A 10070-nucleotide genomic window follows, 5' to 3' on the forward strand; every position below is an offset into this window, starting at 1 on the left:
CAGGGCAATACTGCCTAGAGGCGAGTAGATGAGGGAGTAGGCTGCTGTAAACGTAGGGTTGTGTGATTTGACATCGAGTTACTGCTCGATAGGTGGGGCCCTGTGATTTGACTTGTCATTATCATTTTAACTGTGACGCTACGACCGGCGTGAGTCTCCCAATTCCTGACCAGCTCCATGGTATACAGGTGCCAAGTACTGTATACTACTTTTGGCAAACGCAATAAATACTACTCCCTCTCTCTCAGTTTACAAGGCGTGCGCATACCCCTAGGTCGTCAATTTGACCAACCTAATAGAAGTGATATACAGTATCACAAAAAACACACCATTATTAATTCCAGACATTCTATTTTCAAGTAGTATAATTTTTGTGTCATATAGTTTATATTACGGTGATAAAATTGACAACCTAGGTATACGTGCAGGACTTGTAAACTGAAACAGAGGGATTACGAAGAAAGAGATAGAGAGAAGTAAAAAAGATTACTCTTATGGCCAACCTTACAGCAAACCTTGTTGTATGAGTGACTAAGTGATGACTATGTATGACATGCCAACATCAAACAGCCTAACGCACCTGGACGGAGGGAGTAGTTTCATGCATGTGAACTAGGCCAAAAAAATGCTCATTTATAGCTGTCTGAAATCTCCAAGGGCGCGACCACGCGAGCGAGGCGACGGCCGTGGTAGGCGCGACCATGATACGGGCTGCTGACAGCCCTTGGATCTGAGATCGAACGGTCGCATGCTAAGTTGCTGAAAATTTGCAGAATAACCCTCCAGGATAGGATATTCACCCATAGGTCTAGAATAACGCCATGCAACCGTTCGCTCGCAGATCCAAGGGCTCTTGGAAGCCCGTATCATGGTAGCATGGAAGCCCTGCCGTTCGCGTGCCCCACTCAGCATTTTTACAATTGGAAAACCGTTAGCAGTCCGCTCCTACTCGTCCCCAGCCGTCCTTTAACATTACGGTAGTTCGCTCCTAGTAGTCCTGTCCTTTCACATTACAATAGTTGTAGCGACCGGATGTTCGGGATATTATTTCCCAGAAGATGGTCCTTGTGCTCACCATCCCTAGGATTACTGTTAGCTGATGAGACACCAACTTGATACAGAAATTCCAAGCAAAATGCAAAATATGTAGTACAAGACCATTCTGGCCTATGAGTACAACAAATGGTTTCTAGTAGTAGATGACGGAAGTGGTTTGTGGTTCATCAGTGGCCATGGGACTCCATTTCCCACAGGAACAACTAACCAGGATAACTCCTATCTTCGCGAGGCTGCTTTCATCATTGCGTAGGTTCTGGAGGTGTCATCGCAACGCTCCTCTCCATGCAAGAAATCTGGCCAAGACAATAGCCAGGGACAAGCCAGTTAGTATTTTGAATGTACTCGCAAACATTATGAACACTGGTATAATATAACAAATGATAATCATGCTTCGAAATATTCTATGATCACAATGTCAGTCACGAAATAAAAATCCATGATGCATGCAAGCGGGTTGTTTATATAAAACATGAATATGCGATCAGAGAGTAGGGATAGAATGCACCGATCGGGTGTCTGAAGCGACGCCTCGAAAGGATAATAATATAAAGCATGCCTCAGTCGGGCGTCTGAGCGACCCCACATAAAGGGCTTATAAATAAGACAAATAACAAGCATGCCACAGTCGGGCATCTGTGCGACACCATACAAAGGGCTTACAAATAATTTAAATAGCAAGCATGCCACAGTCGGGCGTCTGAGCGACACCACATAAAGGGCTTATAAATAATTTAAACTAGTTGACCCGTTGCGTCAAATGGCGCAGAGACCCGCTAAAGACATGTTGTCGATGAAAATAGTTTCATTTTGCAAGGACCTATTCGACATCGGTAGTAGAAAGCTCATTTTTTTTACCATGCTATATTGCAAATATGATTATCAAGCTGCAAAATCCAAGTTTGAAAAAAAAATGTATAAATGTATAACACGTGCACCAGTTAAGGAAGCATTGTTTTAGTTGACAATATGGTTATCATGGACCCATTGTGCCAAATGACGTGGAGGCACACTAAATCCATGTGCACAATGAAAAAAAGTATCCATGGTTTAATGCCCTTTAATAAGAAACATGGTGGATTGTTATCCATAATGAGATGTATACACACATTTCAATTTTGTAGCACAAACTACTTGCTACCATGTTTGTAGAAACCCATTTGAAATCATGTTCGCAAATAGCGCTGAGACTCACTAACACGTGTGCTTTGAAAAAAGAACATGTATCAATAGACTTGTTCACGGTTCCCACAAAAAAAGACTTGTTCATGGGCAGGCATGTATGCCAACTTAAACGTCATAAGCAAGTACCGTGAACAAAATTATCCGTTGCGCCAAATGACACAAGGTCCCAGGTCAAACCCAGAGAAATCTGGAAAAATAATATTTTCCAATGTAGCAATTGTTTGTATCTTTGTAATGCGTAAAGATAAGAACAATTCTTTCAAAATATGTAATGTCATTTTCAGCCGTCTAATATCAAGATGTAATAAGGCGGGAGAAAAAATGGTTGTAATTATCTTCTCCGTATTCAAACAGTTGAGAACTTGAAACAAAGTGGAGCGAAAGCCCAATTTAAACGAAGAACTTAAAGCCACTATTTTCTCAACTTAGGCATATATGATCTTGACTTTGAACAGAGAATTATTTGCATATCAAAGCCTTTAGTTGGTGATAAAGTTTCTCCCTATGTCACAAAATATACAACGTTTTTGCGACCTATCGTTTACACAAAGGGTCTCCTAGAACCTATGGAATAAAACTGAGTACAGAGCCTTTTTTTAGAGCAAGAGTGTCATCGCCAAATGGCGCAGAGACCTACTGAATCAAAATGTGTATTGAATAATAAAATTCATGGTTTAGTTGCGGGCAAGCACATATGGTAACAAATCCATAAGATTCTTCAAGTGTATCACGCACGCAGCTAAATTTAGTTATGGGCTTACTTGGCACAGATGCCAATACTATTAACAAGGGCATATTCATGTTATACCATTATTAAAAAAATCAGGTATTACTCCACTTAATTGTGGAACAAGCCGAGATAACAAAATGTCAAAAAAACCTAAAATTGTGTGCCCCATAGGACTTATGAAAAATAAATAAAGAATTGTGATAAGCATTTCTAGTAAAAAGAGATAGTGGCAGTAAGCATATTTGTAAGCTCAGCAACTGACCGGGGTTGACACAGATGAAAAAAAAACAGCCATCCACCCATATTTGGAACAAATATTATAATCCAAAAAGTAGTCTACATCATATTTGGAACAAATATTATAACCCTATTCTCTATGTTACCTCCAAAGGTACATTACATTAATTAAAAGCCATACTCTGCTGCAGATGTGAGTTATATACATTGTCATGAACTGATGATTATAGATCATTTTACTACATTTTTAAATCAAATCTACTCCCTCTGTCTGAAAAAAACTTGTCCGAAGCTTGTTCTTCAAATGGATGTATCTAGCACTAACTTGATGCTAGATACATCCATTTGAGAGACAAGCTTTTTCGGACGGAGGGAATACAAGGTGGTAGAACCTCTTGCACAACCTGCTAAACTATGCTCCAGTAACTTATGCATGAGAATGAATTTAATTAACAGTGAGAAAGCATGGCGTACATGTAGTGCCAATGCGCTAGTATGTTTCGTCACCAAGAAATTGGTGAAATTGACAGGATATTACAAGCAAGAGTTGAACAACAGCAACCAAACAATAGTGAAATCCTTTTTGACCAGTTCTGTTGTAACGCCAACAACATTATCCTCCATAAAGAGGGTAGCAGGAAGCAAGAGAATGAGAACAATTGGAGCCATGTACAAGAGCAGGTTCATAGAATTAAGTTTCTCCCTACAAGACAACAAAGTAGTCAAAAGTCAGGATCTACCTTTTTTAGAGGGAAAAGCCAAGATATACCTAAATACCACAGCCTAGAAGTATATACACAACACCCGGTATATATACCAAAAAAGACAAATCCTAGAAGCTTCTATATTTTATCTACATATTTTGCTCATGGATTGTATAGAGCATCCGTTCATAATCTGTCATCCACACAAATGCAGAGAAAAAATGATTACCCCTCGGACGACAGAAGAATTACTTGCAACACAGTGTTCAACGCTCTTGCAGCAGTGGCTCCAATGCACACGATGAATCCAAACAGATGGGATCTAGTCTCGCCCTGTAAATTTAGCTCTCATAGACTGCAAGAATAGCAACAGTTTGCTAACTACAGAAGACACATTCAAAACCAAAAGTTTTTCCATCTCCAATCTTATAATATACATAGTTAAATAAACCAATAAAGTTGAGATACAAATAAATGTGAGTTTTTCCTGTATATGACCGAACGTCAACTTGGAAATTAAAATTTTCACAGTGAAGTTTTATGGCAGAACAATTAAATTTCCTGAGGAACTCAAACCAATCCCCCAAATGATGATATGATCATGCAAACAATCATTCAACCATATTATACTCTCCAGACAACCCAACTAAGTATAAGTTTATTAAACAGATAACTACATAGACATGCATCGGATAACTACATAGACATGCACCAGACATAGTAGATCATAGACACGCACACGATTTATCTACAGGATCAGACCGCCATGGGAACAATAAGGAAGAAAGCAAAATTCTGACAAAATGTAAACAAAGATTCTGCACACAGGTAGGCTGACCACACCAATGCATCATCTCATAGAATCTAAGGATAGATTCTGCATACAGGCAAGCTATCCACAGCAACACATTCGCCCATAGACTTTTCAGCAAAAGGAGAAGCTTAGCAGCCATCCTAAAATCATGGGAAGTAAGTGAGTTTAGATGCATGACCAACATACACCAGCAACCATGCAAATAAGCATATTTTATCCACTGGCCTGAGCCAAATTCTGAATCATCTAAACAATGGAAGAACTGAACAAATGTACATCAGTCTACCAACCCAATCTTTCAGCGTGTGTAGCAGCAGCTCAATGACATTCACAAATTAGAAATCAACCTAGGTCTTCATTTAAGTTCACAGTGGAGCAGACTACAAAATAATCATACAAGAAAAGCAACATGAACTTGGTGGCATGTAAAGAAGACAACAAATATTCAATGCGTCAGATGAAATGAGATCAAAATACTGCCCCATTTGCTGCCTTGATGTCTCCTTTCAAATCCGCAATGACTGAATGATCATTAATTTCCCCAATCCTCATAACCGAATATCTCTCATATCTGTATGTCACTGGACTCACTCCATGGCTAGGATAGCAACAAAATCAGCATCTCAGCAGCAAGCAAGCAACAAGGTCAGTATATAACAAAGCATAGAAGATACAAGCATCATACAAATATATATAGCAAAGCATCAACATCAGGCCAGCAACAGCCCAACACCCAGCGACAAAGCACCAGCAGTAACCTAGCGAGCACGCACACAACAATCAAGAACACACGCACGCAGCAAGGCAGCAGTTAGGACGCACACACTGGATGATTCTTGTCGTTGCACCTAATAACAGAAAAAAGTAGGAACCTAATTGCGTAAAATTAGGTGTTAAGTAAATGCTTCTATGCTCGAAATACAGTGCAACATGGTTTGATGAAATTTTGATACAAAGTAGTATTGAACTAACTACTGCAAAACTGAGTTCAATGCTTTAACTTCGAATTCAGTTGCAGAAGATCTCATAGCACAAAATATGAAAATCATATAGCATTATTTCCTTACCATGTAGTTAGCATCAATAAAAGGTCTACTGACAGCCACGACTTCAATACCACCTCTACTGGAGCATTGATGCCTCTTTTAATCCTCAATGACTGAACGATCATTAATATCCTAATCCTCATAACTGAATATCTCTTGTGTCCGTATGTCAGTGGACGCACTCCCTGACCAGCACAGCAGCAAAATCAGCAGGTCAGCTGCAGCAAGCAACAAAGTCAGTATACAACAAAGCATAGCTTCGTAGCTACATGGAAGATTCTGTCCCCATACTTGTACATGGTATTCAATCATAGCTTGTCGTGTAGCTTGCAGTTGGATTTGATGACACATGTTTAGGGAGATCCTACCGACAGACACCACCTATTATATTGAGAAATGTCAGGATTCTTTTTAGAATCATGTAACCATGGATGTTCTACTGATGCAATCAACAATGCCACAAAATAAATAGTGAAATTGTCTGATGCAATTATTAAAACCCTGCAAGTTAATTATCAATTGGTCATGGCTATGGCATAAAAAAGACATACCCCAATGTAAGATTGAATTCACCATTATGAGAGAGAGAAAACATTCTGTATGCTATTACACAATGGGAAAGGTAACATCACTAATGCTCACCGAGTACGTGTGTTGTAGTAAACCGTGTGATTGGGATTGGGATCCAGCGTCTGTCGAACAAAGTCTTTAGCAGGCTCAGATACTCTGGGCATTGGGTCTCTTTTGAAATCTACCACTGAGCACATAATTGCTTGTGCTACTCCCTGTTCAGAATCTGCACAACATCACAACAATTTGTAAGGTGATTTTTAATTTCTTCACAACATATATTCTGCCCAATCAAGGAAAGTAAGTACCTTCCAAAAATGTTTGCACACCACAAAGAAGTATGTAAAGTATAACTCCTACAATCCAGACATCGATTTCAGGGCCACACTTGTGCTTTAATACCTCTGGGAGCATGTAGTATGGACTGGCTACAATTTTATTAAACCGCTCACCTGCACATAGAAGCCTTCATCTGTGAGAAGCATTTATGCAAACACATGCTGTGCGACTTGTTCTACTGATCAAAGAGAAGCAGCAAAACAGGAGAAAATTCAGCAACCTGCAAGCTGAAGATGACCAGAAACGGATACCACATGGACGCCCTCTTCCGCCACGCACTGCCTCCCTCTTTCTCAGCCAGCTTCGGGTTTCCACTGTTCAGCCACCATTGTTTATCCCATCATCCCTGTTGCCGGCTCCATTTTATGCTCTGCTGCACGGCCTTGTCATTTTGTCAAGCGCATAGTACAGAAACTAAATATCATGTAGAAGCATATATAGATTCAAAGCAAAACTAAGCTTGGATTGAAAATCCTGAAGGAGGAAGTATGGAAGGCACCTAACTGAAGTGGTCCGTGGGAATCGGCGGTGTTGGCTCTGTCTTCCCCATCTTCCTCGCCGTGGATCACTCAGCTAGCTCCAAAGAAGAGAAGATGGTTAGAAGAGAAGGGAAGGAGGAGACTAATCACACAGATTCCCTCTTCTATACCTTGCACTGTCAGCTGCTTCCTTGACATGAAGCACCTCGACCAGCTCATGGAGTCCAGCCGCCGCCGCCCCAGATGCTAGCTGCTGCTCCCCTCCTTTCCCCTCCTCCTCCGTCGTCGCCCCAGATGCCGAGTCCCAATCGAGGCCGCACTCCTTGGCTCGAGGTCCTCCGGCTGAGGCCGGATCGAGGCCGTGCTCGTCGAGGCCCGCCATGGGGCGGCTGCATCTGGGCCACCACGGGACATGACCCTCTTCCCTGTAGCCTCATCCCATCGCGACGGGTCGCCTACTCTGCTCCTTCACCTCACCATCGGCTGACTCGACTAACTTGCGCCGGATTTGCAACCAGGCGCCACCGACGACCGCATATGATAGAGGCAAAGGTGTCCCGTCTTTCGATGAGATGATGAATATCGCTTTGGTGGAAGTCGACTTTGACGATCCGATTACGAACATGCGAGGACGTCGCGCCTTAGCAATCGCTAAACCAACTCCGAGAGGTTATTGACCACGACGGAGCATGATCAATCTGACCACGAGGGGCTGTTTCGTGCGAGCAAACGAAGAACAAGCAAGAAACTGAGATTGCAATCTGGATATTGCGAATATAAGATGAAAGCTTTATTGATCAAGGTAGGATTCTGTGACGCCTTTGTCTGGTCGTTGAACACAAACGAAGTACGCGAAGTTGCAGCTATGGCGAACTTTAATCGAAACAAAACCCAAAATCTAAACGGTGCCCTAAGGGCTGTATATATGGAGGAAGAGAGGGGAATTTCGTGGCCCTTGGTGGAGGGGTCCGAAATCAACCCTATCTCTTGTTTCCCCACACATACGGACTCTAAAAATAGCCTATACTTATGTATTTCGAAATTACATGTGCCTGGCTCAATAAAAAGGTGACGCAGCACCTATAATAGCCTCGGGACGAAATTTATGAAGTGGCATCTTGTATATTTCGTCCAAGGCTTCATGCACCCATTATGGTGGCTTCAAAGTCCTGAAATCATCACTTGTAACTCCGTTCTTGTTCCCCTTGCGCATGGCATCATCTCCATGCTTGTTCTTGCTCCAATGTTCATCCTTCTCCAAGCTAGGCCCTTCATTTGTAAGCAAAACAAATATATCCAATTTAGGCAGCATAATATTCTCATGAACATTAGAATCATTACCAAGAAACAAAAGTACCTGATAATTTAATTGGCGTGCGCGAGCTCTAGTAATTGGTCCTGTGTATGTAGCAGTAGGGGCTGTGGGTGTAACAATGGTATTGATGTCCTCATCATCCTCCCCTTCTTGAAATGAAGTCGTCCTCGACGGAAGCTCATCTTCCTCACCCAAATAAGGCTTCAAATCTGCAATGTTAAAAGTGGGACTAACCCCAAAATCTGCAGGCAGCTCAAGTTTATATGCATTATCATTTATTTTCTCTAACACCTTAAAGAGACCATCAACACGTGGCATTAACTTTGATTTGCGCAAATCCGGAAATCTATCCTTACGCAAATGTAACCAAACAAGATCTCCAGGTGCAAACACAACATGTTTTCTACCCTTATCTCCAGCAAGTTTATATTTAGCATTCATACGCTCAATGTTTTCCTTAGTTAACTCATGCATTTTTAAAATCAATTCAGCACGTTGTTTAGCATCAAAATTAACCTTCTCCGAAGATGGAAGAGGCAACAAATCAATAGGTGCACGAGGTAGGAAACCATACACAACTTCAAAAGGGCACATCTTAGTAGTAGAATGCAATGAACGATTATAAGCAAATTCAATATGAGGCAAGGATTCCTCCCACATTTTCTTATTATTCTTCAAAATAGCCCTAAGCATAGTAGACAACGTTCTATTGACTACTTCAGTTTGTCCATCAGTTTGGGGGTGACAAGTAGTACTAAAAAGCAGTTTAGTCCCCAACTTAGCCCATAAACATCTCCAAAAGTGGCTAAGAAATTTAGTATCACGATCTGAAACAATAGTATTTGGCACACCATGCAAGCGAATAATTTCACGAAAGAACAAATCAGCAACATTAACAACATCATCGCTTTTATGACATGGTATAAAGTGTGCCATTTTCGAGAATCTATCCACGACAACAAATATGCTATCCCTCCCCTTCTTTGTTCGAGGTAAACCTAAAACAAAGTCCATAGATATATCCTCCCAAGGAATACTAGGTACAGGTAACGGCATATATAAACCATGAGGATTGAGTCGTGACTTAGCTTTTTGACATGTAGTGCAGCCAACAATAAAACGCTCAACATCCCGTCTCATCTTTGGCCAAAAGAAATGTGTAGCAAGTACGTCCTCTATCTTCTTCACGCCAAAGTGTCTTATTAATCCTCCTCCATGCGCCTCCTGCAACAACAAAAGACGAACGGAGCTAGCTGGAATGCATAGCTTGTTAGCACGAAACACAAATCCATCGTTAACGACGAACTTGTTCCACATTCTTCCTTCTTTACAATTCTGCATTACATCTTTAAAATCAGCATCATGCACATATTAATCTTTGATGGTCTCCAAACCAAATATTTTGAAGTCAAGTTGTGAAAGCATAGTATAGCGGCGAGACAATGCATCAGCAATAACATTTTCTTTTCCCTTCTTGTGTTTAATGACATAAGGAAAAGTCTCAATGAATTCAACCCATTTAGCATGTCTACGATTCAGTTTAGCTTGACTTTTAATATGTTTCAAAGATTCATGATCAGAATGTATAACAAATT

The 10070-nt window shown here is 41.0% G+C and overlaps 1 long non-coding RNA gene across 23 annotated transcripts; it reads right to left on the bottom strand.

The window, feature by feature from the left end:
• Positions 1-1019: 1019 nt before the first annotated feature.
• On the bottom strand, positions 1020-7982 carry LOC123092033 (uncharacterized). 23 transcript variants are annotated; one of them, XR_006444128.1, is made up of 11 exons: positions 7331-7971; positions 7181-7254; positions 6902-7054; positions 6651-6794; positions 6415-6568; positions 6064-6153; positions 5794-5990; positions 5017-5324; positions 4756-4866; positions 4142-4245; positions 3351-3911 (listed from the first exon to the last, which is right to left on the bottom strand). It is a non-coding gene; the product is annotated as an uncharacterized lncRNA (long non-coding RNA). The 23 variants fall into 23 exon arrangements; XR_006444115.1 differs by adding an exon at positions 1020-1352 and having other exon boundaries at positions 3683-3911; positions 4142-5324; positions 7331-7972; XR_006444124.1 differs by having other exon boundaries at positions 4142-4866; positions 5017-5348; positions 7331-7982.
• Positions 7983-10070: the final 2088 nt, after the last annotated feature.

Source organism: Triticum aestivum, chromosome 4B, assembly GCF_018294505.1.
Source record: "Triticum aestivum cultivar Chinese Spring chromosome 4B, IWGSC CS RefSeq v2.1, whole genome shotgun sequence".
Taxonomy (NCBI): domain Eukaryota; kingdom Viridiplantae; phylum Streptophyta; class Magnoliopsida; order Poales; family Poaceae; genus Triticum; species Triticum aestivum.